Below are 18,033 nucleotides of genomic sequence, written 5' to 3'. Positions count from 1 at the left end.
AGCGGTTCAATGACATGAAAATGAAAGGCTTACAGGACCAGGTATTCCCAGGCAGTCTCCCATCCAAGTACTAACCAAGCCCAGCCCTGCTTAGCTTCCGAGATCAGACGAGGTTGGGCGTGCTCAGGGTGGTATGGCCGTAAGCTGCTGGCTCCAGCACAATGTCTCAATTTATGGATTCAAGTGATTAGGTGGCAAGTACCTGAAGTTACGAAGACAATGCTATAACCATACCTGCATGTTTGCATAATACCCTAACCCAAAGGCTCAGTTTGGCATTTATCCAACAGCACAGGCCCTGGATTGTTGAAGATGGCCTCAGGAACCAGCACAGGGCCTGGTGTGTTGTACATGGCCACAGCAAGGAGCACAGGGCCTGGTTTGGTGAAGATGGCCTCGGCCAGAAGCGCAGGGCCTGGTGTGATGTGAGTGGCCTGAGCAAGAGCCACAGGCCTTGGTGTGGTGTAAGTGGCCTCAGCCAGCAGCCACAGGCCCTGGTGTGGTGTAAGTCGCCTCAGCCAGAAGCCACAGGCACTGGTGTGGTGTAAGTGGCCTCAGCCAGCAGCAAAAGGGCCCTGGTGTGGTGTAAGTGGCCTCAGCCAGCAGCCACAGGCCCTGGTGTGGTGTAGGTGGCCTCAGCCAGCAGCCACAGGCCCTGGTGTGGTGTAAGTGGCCTCAACCAGCAGCCACAGGCCCTGGTGTGGTGTAAGTGGCCTCAGCCAGCAGCCACAGGCCCTGGTGTGGTGTAAGTGGCCTCAGCCAGTGCCACAGGCCCTGGTGTGGTGTAAGTGGCCTGAGCAAGAGCCACAGACCCTGGTGTGGTGTAATTGGCGTCAGCCAGCAGCCACAGGCCCTGGTGTGGTGTAAGTCGCCTCAGACAGAAGCCACAGGCACTGGTGTGGTGTAAGTGGCCTCAGCCAGCAGCAAAAGGGCCCTGGTGTGGTGTAAGTCGCCTCAGCCAGCAGCCACAGGCCCTGGTGTGGTGTAGGTGGCCTCAGCCACCAGCCACAGGCCCTGGTGTGGTGTAAGTGGCCTCAGCCAGCAGCCACAGGCCCTGGTGTGGTGTAAGTGGCCTCAGCCAGTGCCACAGGCCCTGGTGTGGTGTAAGTGGCCTGAGCAAGAGCCACAGGCCCTGGTGTGGTGTAAGTGGCCTGAGCAAGAGCCACAGGGCCTGGTTTGGTGAAGATGGCCTCGGCCAGAAGAGAAGGGCCTGGTGTGATGTGAGTGGCCTGAGCAAGAGCCACATACCCTGGTGTGGTGTAATTGGCCTCAATAGCAACTAAGGCCCTGGTGTGGTGTAAGTGGCCTGAGCAAGAGCCACATACCCTGGTGTGGTGTAATTGGCCTCAATAGCAACTAAGGCCCTGGTGTGGTGTAGGTGGCCTCAGCCAGCAGCCACAGGCCCTGGTGTGGTGTAAGTGGCCCCAGCCGGTCACTCAGGCCCTGGTGTGTTTTACATGGCCACAGCAAGCAGCACAGGGCCTGGTTTGGTGAAGATGGCCTCAGCAAGCAGCCACAGGCCCTGGTTTGGTGTAAGTGGCCTCAGCCAGCAGCCACAGGCCCTGGTGTGGTGTAAGTGGCCTCAGCCAGCAGCCACAGGCCCTGGTGTGGTCTAAGTGGCCTCAGCCAGTGCCACAGGCCCTGGTGTGGTGTAAGTGGCCTGAGTAAGAGCCACAGGCCCTGGTGTGGTGTAAGTGGCCTCAGCCAGCAGCCACAGGCCCTGGTGTGGTGTAAGTGGCCTGAGCAAGTGCCACAGGCCCTGGTGTGGTGTAAGTGGCCTAAGCCAGAGCCACAGGCCCTGGTGTGGTGTAAGTGGCCTGAGCAAGAGCCACAGGGCCTGGTTTGGTGAAGATGGCCTCGGCCAGAAGCGCAGGGCCTGGTGTGATGTGAGTGGCCTGAGCAAGAGCCACAGGCCCTGGTGTGGTGTAATTGGCCTCAATAGCAACTAAGGCCCTGGTGTGGTGTAAGTGGCCTGAGCAAGAGCCACATACCCTGGTGTGGTGTAATTGGCCTCAATAGCAACTAAGGCCCTGGTGTGGTGTAGGTGGCCTCAGCCAGCAGCCACAGGCCCTGGTGTGGTGTAAGTGGCCTCAGCCAGAGCAACAGGCCCTGATGTGGTGTAAGTGGCCCCAGCCGGTCACTCAGGCCCTGGTGTGGTGTAAGTGGCATCAGCTAGCAGCACAAGACATTGGAAAACAGCCAAAAGCAATGTCGTTAATGTGCCCTCATTAATGGGGAGCTGCTTCTGGTCTTTTAATACACCCCTTCTCTGGATCAAAAGCGGTTCAATGACATGAAAAGGAAAGGCTTACAGCACCAGGTATTCCCAGGCAGTCTCCCATCCAAGTACTAACCAAGCCCAGCCCTGCTTAGCTTCCGAGATCAGACGAGGTCGGGCGTGCTCAGGGTGGTATGGCCGTAAGCTGCTGGCCCCAGCACAATGTCTCAATTTATGGATTCAAGTGATTAGGTGGCAAGTACCTGAAGTTACGAAGACAATCCTATAACCATACCTGCATGTTTGCATAATACCCTGACCAAAAGGCTCAGTTTGGCATTTATCCAACAGCACAGGCCCTGGATTGTTGAAGATGGCCTCAAGAACCAGCACAGGACCTGGTGTGTTTTACATGGCCACAGCAAGCAGCACAGGGCCTGGTTTGGTGTAAGTGGCCTCAGCTAGCAGCCACAGGCCCTGGTGTGGTGTGAGTGGCCTCAGCTAGCAGCCACAGGCCCTGGTGTGGTGTGAGTGGCCTCAGCCAGCAGCCACAGGCCCTGGTGTGGTCTAAGTGGCCTCAGCCAGTGCCACAGGCCCTGGTGTGGTGTAAGTGGCCTGAGCAAGAGCCACAGGCCCTGGTGTGGTCTAAGTGGCCTCAGCCAGTGCCACAGGCCCTGGTGTGGTGTAAGTGGCCTGAGCAAGAGCCACAGGCCCTGGTGTGGTGTAAGTGGCCTGAGCAAGTGCCACAGGCCCTGGTGTGGTGTAAGTGGCCTAAGCCAGAGCCACAGGCCCTGGTGTGGTGTAAGTGGCCTCAATAGCAAATAAGGCCCTGGTGTGGTGTAAGTGGCCTGAGCAAGAACCACAGGGCCTGGTGTGGTGTAAGTGGCCTCAGCCAGCAGCAAAAGGGCCCTGGTGTGGTGTAGGTGGCCTCAGCCAGCAGCCACAGGCCCTGGTGTGGTGTAAGTGGCCTCAATAGCAACTAAGGCCCTGGTGTGGTGTAAGTGGCTTCAGCCAGCAGCCACAGGCCCTGGTGTGGTGTAAATGGCCTCAGCCAGCAGCCACAGGCCCTGGTGTGGTGTAGGTGGCCTCAGCCAGCAGCCACAGGCCCTGGTGTGGTGTAAGTGGCCTCAATAGCAACTAAGGCCCTGGTGTGGTGTAAGTGGCTTCAGCCAGCAGCCACAGGCTCTGGTGTGGTGTAACTGGCCTCAGCCAGCAGCCACAGGCCCTGGTGTGGTGTAAGTGGCCTCAGCCAGAGCCACAGGCCCTGATGTGGTGTAAGTGGCCCCAGCCGGTCACTCAGGCCCTGGTGTGGTGTAGGTGGCATCAGCTAGCAGCACAAGACATTGGAAAACAGCCAAAAGCAGTGTCGTTAATGTGCCCTCATTAATGGGCAGCTGCTTTTGGTCTTTTAATACACCCCTTCTCTGGATCAAAAGCGGTTCAATGACATGAAAATCAAAGGCTTACAGCACCAGGTATTCCCAGGCAGTCTCCCATCCAAGTACTAACCAAGCCCAGCCCTGCTTAGCTTCCGAGATCAGACGAGGTCCGGCGTGGTCAGGGTGGTATGGCCGTAAGCTGCTGGCCCCAGCACAATGTCTCAATTTATGGATTCAAGTGATTAGGTGGCAAGTACCTGAAGTTACGAAGACAGTCCTATAACCATACCTGCATGTTTGCATAATACCCTAACCCAAAGGCTCAGTTTGGCATTTATCCAACAGCACAGGCCCTGGATTGTTGAAGATGGCCTCAGGAACCAGCACAGGGCCTGGTGTGTTGTACATGGCCACAGCAAGCAGCACAGGGCCTGGTTTGGTGAAGATGGCCTCGGCCAGAAGCGCAGGGCCTGGTGTGATGTGAGTGGCCTGAGCAAGAGCCACAGGCCTTGGTGTGGTGTAAGTGGCCTCAGCCAGCAGCCACAGGCCCTGGTGTGGTGTAAGTGGCCTCAGCCAGCAGCAAAAGGGCCCTGGTGTGGTGTAAGTGGCCTCAGCCAGCAGCCACAGGCCCTGGTGTGGTGTAGGTGGCCTCAGCCAGCAGCCACAGGCCCTGGTGTGGTGTAAGTGGCCTCAACCAGCAGCCACAGGCCCTGGTGTGGTGTAAGTGGCCTCAGCCAGCAGCCACAGGCCCTGGTGTGGTGTAAGTGGCCTCAGCCAGTGCCACAGGCCCTGGTGTGGTGTAAGTGGCCTGAGCAAGAGCCACAGACCCTGGTGTGGTGTAATTGGCCTCAGCCAGCAGCCACAGGCCCTGGTGTGGTGTAAGTCGCCTCAGACAGAAGCCACAGGCACTGGTGTGGTGTAAGTGGCCTCAGCCAGCAGCAAAAGGGCCCTGGGGTGGTGTAAGTCGCCTCAGCCAGCAGCCACAGGCCCTGGTGTGGTGTAGGTGGCCTCAGCCACCAGCCACAGGCCCTGGTGTGGTGTAAGTGGCCTCAGCCAGCAGCCACAGGCCCTGGTGTGGTGTAAGTGGCCTCAGCCAGCAGCCACAGGCCCTGGTGTGGTGTAAGTGGCCTCAGCCAGTGCCACAGGCCCTGGTGTGGTGTAAGTGGCCTGAGCAAGAGCCACAGGCCCTGGTGTGGTGTAAGTGGCCTGAGCAAGAGCCACAGACCCTGGTGTGGTGTAATTGGCCTCAATAGCAACTAATGCCCTGGTGTGGTGTAGGTGGCCTCAGCCAGCAGCCACAGGCCCTGGTGTGGTGAAAGTGGCCTCAGCCAGAGCCACAGGCCCTGATGTGGTGTAAGTGGCCCCAGCCGGTCACTCAGGCCCTTGTGTGGTGTAGGTTGCATCAGCTAGCAGCACAAGACATTGGAAAACAGCCAAAAGCAGTGTCGTTAATGTGCCCTCATTAATGGGCAGCTGCTTTTGGTCTTTTAATACACCCCTTCTCTGGATCAAAAGCGGTTCAATGACATGAAAATCAAAGGCTTACAGAACCAGGTATTCCCAGGCAGTCTCCCATCCAAGTACTAACCAAGCCCAGCCCTGCTTAGCTTCCGAGATCAGACGAGGTCGGGCGTGCTCAGGGTGGTATGGCCGTAAGCTGCTGGCCCCAGCACAATGTCTCAATTTATGGATTCAAGTGATTAGGTGGCAAGTACCTGAAGTTACGAAGACAATGCTATAACCATACCTGCATGTTTGCATAATACCCTAACCCAAAGGCTCAGTTTGGCATTTATCCAACAGCACAGGCCCTGGATTGTTGAAGATGGCCTCAGGAACCAGCACAGGGCCTGGTGTGTTGTACATGGCCACAGCAAGGAGCACAGGGCCTGGTTTGGTGAAGATGGCCTCGGCCAGAAGCGCAGGGCCTGGTGTGATGTGAGTGGCCTGAGCAAGAGCCACAGGCCTTGGTGTGGTGTAAGTGGCCTCAGCCAGCAGCCACAGGCCCTGGTGTGGTGTAAGTCGCCTCAGCCAGAAGCCACAGGCACTGGTGTGGTGTAAGTGGCCTCAGCCAGCAGCCACAGGCCCTGGTGTGGTGTAGTTGGCCTCAGCCAGCAGCCACAGGCCCTGGTGTGGTGTAGGTGGCCTCAGCCAGCAGCCACAGGCCCTGGTGTGGTGTAAGTGGCCTCAGCCAGCAGCCACAGGCCCTGGTGTGGTGTAAGTGGCCTGAGCAAGAGCCACAGGCCCTGGTGTGGTGTAAGTGGCCTGAGCAAGAGCCACAGACCCTGGTGTGGTGTAATTGGCCTCAATAGCAACTAATGCCCTGGTGTGGTGTAGGTGGCCTCAGGCAGCAGCCACAGGCCCTGGTGTGGTGTAAGTGGCCTCAGCCAGCAGCCACAGGCCCTGGTGTGGTGTAAGTGGCCTGAGCAAGTGCCACAGGCCTGGTGTGGTGTAAGTGGCCTGAGCAAGAGCCACAGACCCTGGTGTGGTGTAATTGGCCTCAATAGCAACTAAGGCCCTGGTGTGGTGTAGGTGGCCTCAGCCAGCAGCCACAGGCCCTGGTGTGGTGTAAGTGGCCTCAGCCAGAGCCACAGGCCCTGATGTGGTGTAAGTGGCCCCAGCCGGTCACTCAGGCCCTGGTGTGGTGTAGGTGGCATCAGCTAGCAGCACAAGACATTGGAAAAGAGCCAAAAGCAATGTCGTTAATGTGCCCTCATTAGTGGGCAGCTGCTTTTGGTCTTTTAATACACCCCTTCTCTGGATCAAAAGCGGTTCAATGACATGAAAATGAAAGGCTTACAGCACCAGGTATTCCCAGGCAGTCTCCCATCCAAGTACTAACCAAGCCCAGCCCTGCTTAGCTTCCGAGATCAGACGAGGTCGGGCGTGCTCAGGGTGGTATGGCCATAAGCTGCTGGCCGCAGCACAATGACTCAATTTATGGATTCAAGTGATTAGGTGGCAAGTACCTGAAGTTACGAAGACAATCCTATAACCATACCTGCATGTTTGCATAATACCCTAACCCAAAGGCTCAGTTTAGCATTTATCCAACAGCACAGGCCCTGGATTGTTGAAGATGGCCTCAGGAACCAGCACAGGGCCTGGTGTGTTGTACATGGCCACAGCTAGCAGCACAGGGCCTGGTTTGGTGAAGATGGCCTCGGCCAGAAGAGCAGGGCCTGGTGTGATGTGAGTGGCCTGAGCAAGAGCCACATACCCTGGTGTGGTGTAATTGGCCTCAATAGCAACTAAGGCCCTGGTGTGGTGTAGGTGGCCTCAGCCAGCAGCCACAGGCCCTGGTGTGGTGTAAGTGGCCTCAATAGCAACTAAGGCCCTGGTGTGGTGTAAGTGGCCTGAGCAAGAGCCACATACCCTGGTGTGGTGTAATTGGCCTCAATAGCAACTAAGGCCCTGGTGTGGTGTAGGTGGCCTCAGCCAGCAGCCACAGGCCCTGGTGTGGTGTAAGTGGCCCCAGCCGGTCACTCAGGCCCTGGTGTGTTTTACATGGCCACAGCAAGCAGCACAGGGCCTGGTTTGGTGAAGATGGCCTCAGCAAGCAGCCACAGGCCCTGGTTTGGTGTAAGTGGCCTCAGCCAGCAGCCACAGGCCCTGGTGTGGTGTAAGTGGCCTCAGCCAGCAGCCACAGGCCCTGGTGTGGTCTAAGTGGCCTCAGCCAGTGCCACAGGCCCTGGTGTGGTGTAAGTGGCCTGAGTAAGAGCCACAGGCCCTGGTGTGGTGTAAGTGGCCTCAGCCAGCAGCCACAGGCCCTGGTGTGGTGTAAGTGGCCTGAGCAAGTGCCACAGGCCCTGGTGTGGTGTAAGTGGCCTAAGCCAGAGCCACAGGCCCTGGTGTGGTGTAAGTGGCCTGAGCAAGAGCTACAGGGCCTGGTTTGGTGAAGATGGCCTCGGCCAGAAGCGCAGGGCCTGGTGTGATGTGAGTGTCCTGAGCAAGAGCCACAGGCCCTGGTGTGGTGTAATTGGCCTCAATAGCAACTAAGGCCCTGGTGTGGTGTAAGTGGCCTGAGCAAGAGCCACATACCCTGGTGTGGTGTAATTGGCCTCAATAGCAACTAAGGCCCTGGTGTGGTGTAGGTGGCCTCAGCCAGCAGCCACAGGCCCTGGTGTGGTGTAAGTGGCCTCAGCCAGAGCAACAGGCCCTGATGTGGTGTAAGTGGCCCCAGCCGGTCACTCAGGCCCTGGTGTGGTGTAGGTGGCATCAGCTAGCAGCACAAGACATTGGAAAACAGCCAAAAGCAATGTCGTTAATGTGCCCTCATTAATGGGGAGCTGCTTCTGGTCTTTTAATACACCCCTTCTCTGGATCAAAAGCGGTTCAATGACATGAAAATCAAAGGCTTACAGCACCAGGTATTCCCAGGCAGTCTCCCATCCAAGTACTAACCAAGCCCAGCCCTGCTTAGCTTCCGAGATCAGACGAGGTCGGGCGTGCTCAGGGTGGTATGGCCGTAAGCTGCTGGCCCCAGCACAATGACTCAATTTATGGATTCAAGTGATTAGGTGGCAAGTACCTGAAGTTACGAAGACAATCCTATAACCATACCTGCATGTTTGCATAATACCCTAACCCAAAGGCTCAGTTTAGCATTTATCCAACAGCACAGGCCCTGGATTGTTGAAGATGGCCTCAAGAACCAGCACAGGACCTGGTGTGTTTTACATGGCCACAGCAAGCAGCACAGGGCCTGGTTTGGTGAAGATGGCCTCAGCAAGCAGCCACAGGCCCTGGTTTGGTGTAAGTGGCCTCAGCTAGCAGCCACAGGCCCTGGTGTGGTGTGAGTGGCCTCAGCCAGCAGCCACAGGCCCTGGTGTGGTCTAAGTGGCCTCAGCCAGTGCCACAGGCCCTGGTGTGGTGTAAGTGGCCTAAGCCAGAGCCACAGGCCCTGGTGTGGTGTAAGTGGCCTCAATAGCAAATAAGGCCCTGGTGTGGTGTAAGTGGCCTGAGCAAGAACCACAGGGCCTGGTTTGGTGAAGATGGCCTCGGCCAGAAGCGCAGGGCCTGGTGTGATGTGAGTGGCCTGAGCAAGAGCCACAGGCCCTGGTGTGGTGTAAGTGGCCTCATTCAGCAGCCACAGGCCCTGGTGTGGTGTAAGTGGCCTCAGCCAGAAGCCACATGCACTGGTGTGGTGTAAGTGGCCTCAGCCAGCAGCAAAAGGGCCCTGGTGTGGTGTAGGTGGCCTCAGCCAGCAGCCACAGGCCCTGGTGTGGTGTAAGTGGCCTCAATAGCAACTAAGGCCCTGGTGTGGTGTAAGTGGCTTCAGCCAGCAGCCACAGGCCCTGGTGTGGTGTAAGTGGCCTCAGCCAGCAGCCACAGGCCCTGGTGTGGTGTAGGTGGCCTCAGCCAGCAGCCACAGGCCCTGGTGTGGTGTAAGTGGCCTCAATAGCAACTAAGGCCCTGGTGTGGTGTAAGTGGCTTCAGCCAGCAGCCACAGGCTCTGGTGTGGTGTAACTGGCCTCAGCCAGCAGCCACAGGCCCTGGTGTGGTGTAAGTGGCCTCAGCCAGAGCCACAGGCCCTGATGTGGTGTAAGTGGCCCCAGCCGGTCACTCAGGCCCTGGTGTGGTGTAGGTGGCATCAGCTAGCAGCACAAGACATTGGAAAACAGCCAAAAGCAGTGTCGTTAATGTGCCCTCATTAATGGGCAGCTGCTTTTGGTCTTTTAATACACCCCTTCTCTGGATCAAAAGCGGTTCAATGACATGAAAATCAAAGGCTTACAGCACCAGGTATTCCCAGGCAGTCTCCCATCCAAGTACTAACCAAGCCCAGCCCTGCTTAGCTTCCGAGATCAGACGAGGTCGGGCGTGCTCAGGGTGGTATGGCCGTAAGCTGCTGGCTCCAGCACAATGTCTCAATTTATGGATTCAAGTGATTAGGTGGCAAGTACCTGAAGTTACGAAGACAATGCTATAACCATACCTGCATGTTTGCATAATACCCTAACCCAAAGGCTCAGTTTGGTATTTATCCAACAGCACAGGCCCTGGATTGTTGAAGATGGCCTCAGGAACCAGCACAGGGCCTGGTGTGTTGTACATGGCCACAGCAAGGAGCACAGGGCCTGGTTTGGTGAAGATGGCCTCGGCCAGAAGCGCAGGGCCTGGTGTGATGTGAGTGGCCTGAGCAAGAGCCACAGGCCTTGGTGTGGTGTAAGTGGCCTCAGCCAGCAGCCACAGGCCCTGGTGTGGTGTAAGTCGCCTCAGCCAGAAGCCACAGGCACTGGTGTGGTGTAAGTGGCCTCAGCCAGCAGCCACAGGCCCTGGTGTGGTGTAGGTGGCCTCAGCCAGCAGCCACAGGCCCTGGTGTGGTGTAGGTGGCCTCAGCCAGCAGCCACAGGCCCTGGTGTGGTGTAAGTGGCCTCAGCCAGCAGCCACAGGCCCTGGTGTGGTGTAAGTGGCCTGAGCAAGAGCCACAGGCCCTGGTGTGGTGTAAGTGGCCTGAGCAAGAGCCACAGACCCTGGTGTGGTGTAAGTGGCCTGAGCAAGAGCCACAGACCCTGGTGTGGTGTAATTGGCCTCAATAGCAACTAATGCCCTGGTGTGGTGTAAGTGGCCTCAGCCAGCAGCCACAGGCCCTGGTGTGGTGTAAGTGGCCTGAGCAAGAGCCACAGGCCCTGGTGTGGTGTAAGTGGCCTGAGCAAGAGCCACAGGCCCTGGTGTGGTGTAATTGGCCTCAATAGCAACTAATGCCCTGGTGTGGTGTAGGTGGCCTCAGCCAGCAGCCACAGGCCCTGGTGTGGTGAAAGTGGCCTCAGCCAGCAGCCACAGGCCCTGGTGTGGTGTAGGTGGCCTCAGCCAGCAGCCACAGGCCCTGGTGTGGTGTAGGTGGCCTCAGCCAGCAGCCACAGGCCCTGGTGTGGTGTAAGTGGCCTCAGCCACAGGCCCTGGTGTGGTGTAGGTGGCCTCAGCCAGCAGCCACAGGCCCTGGTGTGGTGTAGGTGGCCTCAGCCAGCAGCCACAGGCCCTGGTGTGGTGTAAGTGGCCTCAGCCAGCAGCCACAGGCCCTGGTGTGGTGTAAGTGGCCTGAGCAAGAGCCACAGACCCTGGTGTGGTGTAATTGGCCTCAGCCAGCAGCCACACGCCCTGGTGTGGTGTAATTGGCCTCAGCCAGCAGCCACACGCCCTGGTGTGGTGTAAGTGGCCTGAGCAAGAGCCACAGGCCCTGGTGTGGTGTAAGTGGCCTGAGCAAGAGCCACAGACCCTGGTGTGGTGTAAGTGGCCTCAGCCAGCAGCCACACGCCCTGGTGTGGTGTAAGTGGCCTGAGCAAGAGCCACAGACCCTGGTGTGGTGTAATTGGCCTCAATAGCAACTAATGCCCTGGTGTGGTGTAGGTGGCCTCAGCCAGCAGCCACAGGCCCTGGTGTGGTGAAAGTGGCCTCAGCCAGAGCCACAGGCCCTGATGTGGTGTAAGTGGCCCCAGCCGGTCCCTCAGGCCCTTGTGTGGTGTAGGTTGCATCAGCTAGCAGCACAAGACATTGGAAAAGAGCCAAAAGCAGTGTCGTTAATGTGCCCTCATTAATGGGCAGCTGCTTTTGGTCTTTTAATACACCCCTTCTCTGGATCAAAAGCGGTTCAATGACATGAAAATGAAAGGCTTACAGGACCAGGTATTCCCAGGCAGTCTCCCATCCAAGTACTAACCAAGCCCAGCCCTGCTTAGCTTCCGAGATCAGACGAGGTTGGGCGTGCTCAGGGTGGTATGGCCGTAAGCTGCTGGCTCCAGCACAATGTCTCAATTTATGGATTCAAGTGATTAGGTGGCAAGTACCTGAAGTTACGAAGACAATGCTATAACCATACCTGCATGTTTGCATAATACCCTAACCCAAAGGCTCAGTTTGGCATTTATCCAACAGCACAGGCCCTGGATTGTTGAAGATGGCCTCAGGAACCAGCACAGGGCCTGGTGTGTTGTACATGGCCACAGCAAGGAGCACAGGGCCTGGTTTGGTGAAGATGGCCTCGGCCAGAAGCGCAGGGCCTGGTGTGATGTGAGTGGCCTGAGCAAGAGCCACAGGCCTTGGTGTGGTGTAAGTGGCCTCAGCCAGCAGCCACAGGCCCTGGTGTGGTGTAAGTCGCCTCAGCCAGAAGCCACAGGCACTGGTGTGGTGTAAGTGGCCTCAGCCAGCAGCAAAAGGGCCCTGGTGTGGTGTAAGTGGCCTCAGCCAGCAGCCACAGGCCCTGGTGTGGTGTAGGTGGCCTCAGCCAGCAGCCACAGGCCCTGGTGTGGTGTAAGTGGCCTCAACCAGCAGCCACAGGCCCTGGTGTGGTGTAAGTGGCCTCAGCCAGCAGCCACAGGCCCTGGTGTGGTGTAAGTGGCCTCAGCCAGTGCCACAGGCCCTGGTGTGGTGTAAGTGGCCTGAGCAAGAGCCACAGACCCTGGTGTGGTGTAATTGGCGTCAGCCAGCAGCCACAGGCCCTGGTGTGGTGTAAGTCGCCTCAGACAGAAGCCACAGGCACTGGTGTGGTGTAAGTGGCCTCAGCCAGCAGCAAAAGGGCCCTGGTGTGGTGTAAGTCGCCTCAGCCAGCAGCCACAGGCCCTGGTGTGGTGTAGGTGGCCTCAGCCACCAGCCACAGGCCCTGGTGTGGTGTAAGTGGCCTCAGCCAGCAGCCACAGGCCCTGGTGTGGTGTAAGTGGCCTCAGCCAGCAGCCACAGGCCCTGGTGTGGTGTAAGTGGCCTCAGCCAGTGCCACAGGCCCTGGTGTGGTGTAAGTGGCCTGAGCAAGAGCCACAGGCCCTGGTGTGGTGTAAGTGGCCTGAGCAAGAGCCACAGGGCCTGGTTTGGTGAAGATGGCCTCGGCCAGAAGAGAAGGGCCTGGTGTGATGTGAGTGGCCTGAGCAAGAGCCACATACCCTGGTGTGGTGTAATTGGCCTCAATAGCAACTAAGGCCCTGGTGTGGTGTAAGTGGCCTGAGCAAGAGCCACATACCGTGGTGTGGTGTAATTGGCCTCAATAGCAACTAAGGCCCTGGTGTGGTGTAGGTGGCCTCAGCCAGCAGCCACAGGCCCTGGTGTGGTGTAAGTGGCCCCAGCCGGTCACTCAGGCCCTGGTGTGTTTTACATGGCCACAGCAAGCAGCACAGGGCCTGGTTTGGTGAAGATGGCCTCAGCAAGCAGCCACAGGCCCTGGTTTGGTGTAAGTGGCCTCAGCCAGCAGCCACAGGCCCTGGTGTGGTGTAAGTGGCCTCAGCCAGCAGCCACAGGCCCTGGTGTGGTCTAAGTGGCCTCAGCCAGTGCCACAGGCCCTGGTGTGGTGTAAGTGGCCTGAGTAAGAGCCACAGGCCCTGGTGTGGTGTAAGTGGCCTCAGCCAGCAGCCACAGGCCCTGGTGTGGTGTAAGTGGCCTGAGCAAGTGCCACAGGCCCTGGTGTGGTGTAAGTGGCCTAAGCCAGAGCCACAGGCCCTGGTGTGGTGTAAGTGGCCTGAGCAAGAGCCACAGGGCCTGGTTTGGTGAAGATGGCCTCGGCCAGAAGCGCAGGGCCTGGTGTGATGTGAGTGGCCTGAGCAAGAGCCACAGGCCCTGGTGTGGTGTAATTGGCCTCAATAGCAACTAAGGCCCTGGTGTGGTGTAAGTGGCCTGAGCAAGAGCCACATACCCTGGTGTGGTGTAATTGGCCTCAATAGCAACTAAGGCCCTGGTGTGGTGTAGGTGGCCTCAGCCAGCAGCCACAGGCCCTGGTGTGGTGTAAGTGGCCTCAGCCAGAGCAACAGGCCCTGATGTGGTGTAAGTGGCCCCAGCCGGTCACTCAGGCCCTGGTGTGGTGTAAGTGGCATCAGCTAGCAGCACAAGACATTGGAAAACAGCCAAAAGCAATGTCGTTAATGTGCCCTCATTAATGGGGAGCTGCTTCTGGTCTTTTAATACACCCCTTCTCTGGATCAAAAGCGGTTCAATGACATGAAAAGGAAAGGCTTACAGCACCAGGTATTCCCAGGCAGTCTCCCATCCAAGTACTAACCAAGCCCAGCCCTGCTTAGCTTCCGAGATCAGACGAGGTCGGGCGTGCTCAGGGTGGTATGGCCGTAAGCTGCTGGCCCCAGCACAATGTCTCAATTTATGGATTCAAGTGATTAGGTGGCAAGTACCTGAAGTTACGAAGACAATCCTATAACCATACCTGCATGTTTGCATAATACCCTGACCAAAAGGCTCAGTTTGGCATTTATCCAACAGCACAGGCCCTGGATTGTTGAAGATGGCCTCAAGAACCAGCACAGGACCTGGTGTGTTTTACATGGCCACAGCAAGCAGCACAGGGCCTGGTTTGGTGAAGATGGCCTCAGCAAGCAGCCACAGGCCCTGGTTTGGTGTAAGTGGCCTCAGCTAGCAGCCACAGGCCCTGGTGTGGTGTGAGTGGCCTCAGCCAGCAGCCACAGGCCCTGGTGTGGTCTAAGTGGCCTCAGCCAGTGCCACAGGCCCTGGTGTGGTGTAAGTGGCCTGAGCAAGAGCCACAGGCCCTGGTGTGGTCTAAGTGGCCTCAGCCAGTGCCACAGGCCCTGGTGTGGTGTAAGTGGCCTGAGCAAGAGCCACAGGCCCTGGTGTGGTGTAAGTGGCCTGAGCAAGTGCCACAGGCCCTGGTGTGGTGTAAGTGGCCTAAGCCAGAGCCACAGGCCCTGGTGTGGTGTAAGTGGCCTCAATAGCAAATAAGGCCCTGGTGTGGTGTAAGTGGCCTGAGCAAGAACCACAGGGCCTGGTGTGGTGTAAGTGGCCTCAGCCAGCAGCAAAAGGGCCCTGGTGTGGTGTAGGTGGCCTCAGCCAGCAGCCACAGGCCCTGGTGTGGTGTAAGTGGCCTCAATAGCAACTAAGGCCCTGGTGTGGTGTAAGTGGCTTCAGCCAGCAGCCACAGGCCCTGGTGTGGTGTAAATGGCCTCAGCCAGCAGCCACAGGCCCTGGTGTGGTGTAGGTGGCCTCAGCCAGCAGCCACAGGCCCTGGTGTGGTGTAAGTGGCCTCAATAGCAACTAAGGCCCTGGTGTGGTGTAAGTGGCTTCAGCCAGCAGCCACAGGCTCTGGTGTGGTGTAACTGGCCTCAGCCAGCAGCCACAGGCCCTGGTGTGGTGTAAGTGGCCTCAGCCAGAGCCACAGGCCCTGATGTGGTGTAAGTGGCCCCAGCCGGTCACTCAGGCCCTGGTGTGGTGTAGGTGGCATCAGCTAGCAGCACAAGACATTGGAAAACAGCCAAAAGCAGTGTCGTTAATGTGCCCTCATTAATGGGCAGCTGCTTTTGGTCTTTTAATACACCCCTTCTCTGGATCAAAAGCGGTTCAATGACATGAAAATCAAAGGCTTACAGCACCAGGTATTCCCAGGCAGTCTCCCATCCAAGTACTAACCAAGCCCAGCCCTGCTTAGCTTCCGAGATCAGACGAGGTCCGGCGTGGTCAGGGTGGTATGGCCGTAAGCTGCTGGCCCCAGCACAATGTCTCAATTTATGGATTCAAGTGATTAGGTGGCAAGTACCTGAAGTTACGAAGACAGTCCTATAACCATACCTGCATGTTTGCATAATACCCTAACCCAAAGGCTCAGTTTGGCATTTATCCAACAGCACAGGCCCTGGATTGTTGAAGATGGCCTCAGGAACCAGCACAGGGCCTGGTGTGTTGTACATGGCCACAGCAAGCAGCACAGGGCCTGGTTTGGTGAAGATGGCCTCGGCCAGAAGCGCAGGGCCTGGTGTGATGTGAGTGGCCTGAGCAAGAGCCACAGGCCTTGGTGTGGTGTAAGTGGCCTCAGCCAGCAGCCACAGGCCCTGGTGTGGTGTAGGTCGCCTCAGCCAGAAGCCACAGGCACTGGTGTGGTGTAAGTGGCCTCAGCCAGCAGCAAAAGGGCCCTGGTGTGGTGTAAGTGGCCTCAGCCAGCAGCCACAGGCCCTGGTGTGGTGTAGGTGGCCTCAGCCAGCAGCCACAGGCCCTGGTGTGGTGTAAGTGGCCTCAACCAGCAGCCACAGGCCCTGGTGTGGTGTAAGTGGCCTCAGCCAGCAGCCACAGGCCCTGGTGTGGTGTAAGTGGCCTCAGCCAGTGCCACAGGCCCTGGTGTGGTGTAAGTGGCCTGAGCAAGAGCCACAGACCCTGGTGTGGTGTAATTGGCCTCAGCCAGCAGCCACAGGCCCTGGTGTGGTGTAAGTCGCCTCAGACAGAAGCCACAGGCACTGGTGTGGTGTAAGTGGCCTCAGCCAGCAGCAAAAGGGCCCTGGGGTGGTGTAAGTCGCCTCAGCCAGCAGCCACAGGCCCTGGTGTGGTGTAGGTGGCCTCAGCCACCAGCCACAGGCCCTGGTGTGGTGTAAGTGGCCTCAGCCAGCAGCCACAGGCCCTGGTGTGGTGTAAGTGGCCTCAGCCAGCAGCCACAGGCCCTGGTGTGGTGTAAGTGGCCTCAGCCAGTGCCACAGGCCCTGGTGTGGTGTAAGTGGCCTGAGCAAGAGCCACAGGCCCTGGTGTGGTGTAAGTGGCCTGAGCAAGAGCCACAGACCCTGGTGTGGTGTAATTGGCCTCAATAGCAACTAATGCCCTGGTGTGGTGTAGGTGGCCTCAGCCAGCAGCCACAGGCCCTGGTGTGGTGAAAGTGGCCTCAGCCAGAGCCACAGGCCCTGATGTGGTGTAAGTGGCCCCAGCCGGTCACTCAGGCCCTTGTGTGGTGTAGGTTGCATCAGCTAGCAGCACAAGACATTGGAAAACAGCCAAAAGCAGTGTCGTTAATGTGCCCTCATTAATGGGCAGCTGCTTTTGGTCTTTTAATACACCCCTTCTCTGGATCAAAAGCGGTTCAATGACATGAAAATCAAAGGCTTACAGAACCAGGTATTCCCAGGCAGTCTCCCATCCAAGTACTAACCAAGCCCAGCCCTGCTTAGCTTCCGAGATCAGACGAGGTCGGGCGTGCTCAGGGTGGTATGGCCGTAAGCTGCTGGCCCCAGCACAATGTCTCAATTTATGGATTCAAGTGATTAGGTGGCAAGTACCTGAAGTTACGAAGACAATGCTATAACCATACCTGCATGTTTGCATAATACCCTAACCCAAAGGCTCAGTTTGGCATTTATCCAACAGCACAGGCCCTGGATTGTTGAAGATGGCCTCAGGAACCAGCACAGGGCCTGGTGTGTTGTACATGGCCACAGCAAGGAGCACAGGGCCTGGTTTGGTGAAGATGGCCTCGGCCAGAAGCGCAGGGCCTGGTGTGATGTGAGTGGCCTGAGCAAGAGCCACAGGCCTTGGTGTGGTGTAAGTGGCCTCAGCCAGCAGCCACAGGCCCTGGTGTGGTGTAAGTCGCCTCAGCCAGAAGCCACAGGCACTGGTGTGGTGTAAGTGGCCTCAGCCAGCAGCCACAGGCCCTGGTGTGGTGTAGTTGGCCTCAGCCAGCAGCCACAGGCCCTGGTGTGGTGTAGGTGGCCTCAGCCAGCAGCCACAGGCCCTGGTGTGGTGTAAGTGGCCTCAGCCAGCAGCCACAGGCCCTGGTGTGGTGTAAGTGGCCTGAGCAAGAGCCACAGGCCCTGGTGTGGTGTAAGTGGCCTGAGCAAGAGCCACAGACCCTGGTGTGGTGTAATTGGCCTCAATAGCAACTAATGCCCTGGTGTGGTGTAGGTGGCCTCAGGCAGCAGCCACAGGCCCTGGTGTGGTGTAAGTGGCCTCAGCCAGCAGCCACAGGCCCTGGTGTGGTGTAAGTGGCCTGAGCAAGTGCCACAGGCCTGGTGTGGTGTAAGTGGCCTGAGCAAGAGCCACAGACCCTGGTGTGGTGTAATTGGCCTCAATAGCAACTAAGGCCCTGGTGTGGTGTAGGTGGCCTCAGCCAGCAGCCACAGGCCCTGGTGTGGTGTAAGTGGCCTCAGCCAGAGCCACAGGCCCTGATGTGGTGTAAGTGGCCCCAGCCGGTCACTCAGGCCCTGGTGTGGTGTAGGTGGCATCAGCTAGCAGCACAAGACATTGGAAAAGAGCCAAAAGCAATGTCGTTAATGTGCCCTCATTAGTGGGCAGCTGCTTTTGGTCTTTTAATACACCCCTTCTCTGGATCAAAAGCGGTTCAATGACATGAAAATGAAAGGCTTACAGCACCAGGTATTCCCAGGCAGTCTCCCATCCAAGTACTAACCAAGCCCAGCCCTGCTTAGCTTCCGAGATCAGACGAGGTCGGGCGTGCTCAGGGTGGTATGGCCATAAGCTGCTGGCCGCAGCACAATGACTCAATTTATGGATTCAAGTGATTAGGTGGCAAGTACCTGAAGTTACGAAGACAATCCTATAACCATACCTGCATGTTTGCATAATACCCTAACCCAAAGGCTCAGTTTAGCATTTATCCAACAGCACAGGCCCTGGATTGTTGAAGATGGCCTCAGGAACCAGCACAGGGCCTGGTGTGTTGTACATGGCCACAGCTAGCAGCACAGGGCCTGGTTTGGTGAAGATGGCCTCGGCCAGAAG

The 18,033-nt window shown here is 57.7% G+C and overlaps 6 non-coding genes and 6 pseudogenes across 6 annotated transcripts; all 12 read right to left on the bottom strand.

Annotated features, from left to right (window-relative positions):
• Positions 1–26: 26 nt before the first annotated feature.
• On the bottom strand, positions 27–145 carry LOC147329452 (5S ribosomal RNA; annotated as a pseudogene).
• A 2,160-nt stretch (positions 146–2,305) lies between these two features.
• LOC147329451 (5S ribosomal RNA) lies at positions 2,306–2,424 on the bottom strand. Its single transcript, XR_015129506.1, has one exon. It is a non-coding gene; the product is annotated as a 5S ribosomal RNA (ribosomal RNA).
• Positions 2,425–3,678: 1,254 nt separating this feature from the next.
• Positions 3,679–3,797, bottom strand: LOC147329450 (5S ribosomal RNA; annotated as a pseudogene).
• A 1,339-nt stretch (positions 3,798–5,136) lies between these two features.
• Positions 5,137–5,255, bottom strand: LOC147329449 (5S ribosomal RNA; annotated as a pseudogene).
• Positions 5,256–6,390: 1,135 nt separating this feature from the next.
• On the bottom strand, positions 6,391–6,509 carry LOC147329448 (5S ribosomal RNA). The gene has a single exon (XR_015129583.1). It is a non-coding gene; the product is annotated as a 5S ribosomal RNA (ribosomal RNA).
• A 1,443-nt stretch (positions 6,510–7,952) lies between these two features.
• On the bottom strand, positions 7,953–8,071 carry LOC147329447 (5S ribosomal RNA). The gene has a single exon (XR_015129505.1). It is a non-coding gene; the product is annotated as a 5S ribosomal RNA (ribosomal RNA).
• Positions 8,072–9,327: 1,256 nt separating this feature from the next.
• LOC147329446 (5S ribosomal RNA) lies at positions 9,328–9,446 on the bottom strand. Its single transcript, XR_015129503.1, has one exon. It is a non-coding gene; the product is annotated as a 5S ribosomal RNA (ribosomal RNA).
• A 1,762-nt stretch (positions 9,447–11,208) lies between these two features.
• LOC147329445 (5S ribosomal RNA) lies at positions 11,209–11,327 on the bottom strand (annotated as a pseudogene).
• A 2,200-nt stretch (positions 11,328–13,527) lies between these two features.
• Positions 13,528–13,646, bottom strand: LOC147329444 (5S ribosomal RNA). Its single transcript, XR_015129502.1, has one exon. It is a non-coding gene; the product is annotated as a 5S ribosomal RNA (ribosomal RNA).
• A 1,254-nt stretch (positions 13,647–14,900) lies between these two features.
• Positions 14,901–15,019, bottom strand: LOC147329443 (5S ribosomal RNA; annotated as a pseudogene).
• A 1,379-nt stretch (positions 15,020–16,398) lies between these two features.
• LOC147329442 (5S ribosomal RNA) lies at positions 16,399–16,517 on the bottom strand (annotated as a pseudogene).
• A 1,135-nt stretch (positions 16,518–17,652) lies between these two features.
• On the bottom strand, positions 17,653–17,771 carry LOC147329441 (5S ribosomal RNA). Its single transcript, XR_015129582.1, has one exon. It is a non-coding gene; the product is annotated as a 5S ribosomal RNA (ribosomal RNA).
• Positions 17,772–18,033: the final 262 nt, after the last annotated feature.

Source organism: Aulonocara sp. 'chitande type north' Nkhata Bay, linkage group LG5 (genome assembly GCF_057382095.1).
Source record: "Aulonocara sp. 'chitande type north' Nkhata Bay isolate Kocher_YH1m ecotype deep benthic linkage group LG5, A_spYH_male_GT1.1, whole genome shotgun sequence".
Taxonomy (NCBI): Eukaryota; Metazoa; Chordata; class Actinopteri; order Cichliformes; family Cichlidae; genus Aulonocara; species Aulonocara sp. 'chitande type north' Nkhata Bay.
This window is presented reverse-complemented; position numbering and strand designations above follow the sequence as displayed.